This window comes from Trichechus manatus, unplaced genomic scaffold (assembly GCF_000243295.1).
Source record: "Trichechus manatus latirostris isolate Lorelei unplaced genomic scaffold, TriManLat1.0 scaffold00221, whole genome shotgun sequence".
Classification (NCBI taxonomy): Eukaryota; Metazoa; Chordata; class Mammalia; order Sirenia; family Trichechidae; genus Trichechus; species Trichechus manatus.
Window position 1 is genome coordinate 859,570 of NW_004444157.1, and position 1,120 is coordinate 860,689.

The following is a 1,120-nucleotide window of genomic DNA, read 5'->3' on the forward strand; positions in this document are numbered from 1 at the left end:
TTACTTATATGGTGCATATATCTCTTAACAAATTAGAAAACATATTATGAAAAAAATTATCTGTAACCCCACCACCTGGAGGTAACCGCTAGTAATATTTTGGTATGTAGATATACACACACGCTTAAACCAAAATCTCCTTTCTCATTCATTTTGCATCTAGGTCCCCCTTCAGCTACTGTCCTGATTCTCTGATTCCCTTTACAATGAAACTTCCCAATAAAGTTGTGTGTAGATGTTGTTCACATCCTCATCTCTCTATTTCTTCTCAGCCCACTCTTCTCTGGCTTCCATCTTCGTCACTCTACAGAGACTACTCTTGTCAAGATCAATAATTACCTCAGACCATTACTGAACATTTTGATCAAAGATTCTGTAGAAGAACCCTGATCAAAATGGGGAAAATGCAGAACAGAATTTCCAATTCTAATGAAATCCAAACTTTCTGGAGCCATGGAGACTGGATGAACCCCCGAAACTATTGCCCTGAGATAATCTTTAAACCAAACCAAAATATCCCCTGAAGTCTTCTTAAAACCAAACAATAGTGTGAAGTAATGGATTGCTTTTTGTGTGGCCTTTCTAGCCATGGTCTTGTAACTCCCACCTAGGTGATTGGGTGGGACTGTGCAAGTAGGGTAATTGTGGCCCACCAAGGGGATTGGTCAGTTTTGCCATCCCACTGGGCTTGAAATGAGCCACGCCAGAGGTGGGAAAGAGAAGAGCCCACCACCACCAAGGAAGGAGAGACTGGCAGGAGACACCAGCAGGACAGACCAGCAGAAGATGGCGCAGAGGGCTTCCCTGGCCCATAGAGGGAGAAAGTTCAGTGCCTTTGGGCAGAGACTGAGCGCGAGGGAGAAGCTTACACCCGACCCATAAATTTGGGACTTGCTAGCCTCCGCAACCTCATGAGTCATTTCCTTTATACGGTTCATGAGTTCTGTGAAACGTTGCAGCAAATTAGGGGACCCAAAGACAGGAGGGAGAATACTGAGGAGAGAGGGAGTAGTTGTTGTTAGAGATGATGGAGTGGTACAGCAGCTTGGAAAAGCTGAACATTTGGAACATCTTTAACCTCCGCCTCATAAGAACCAGCTTTGTGCTGATCCTTTTTTTT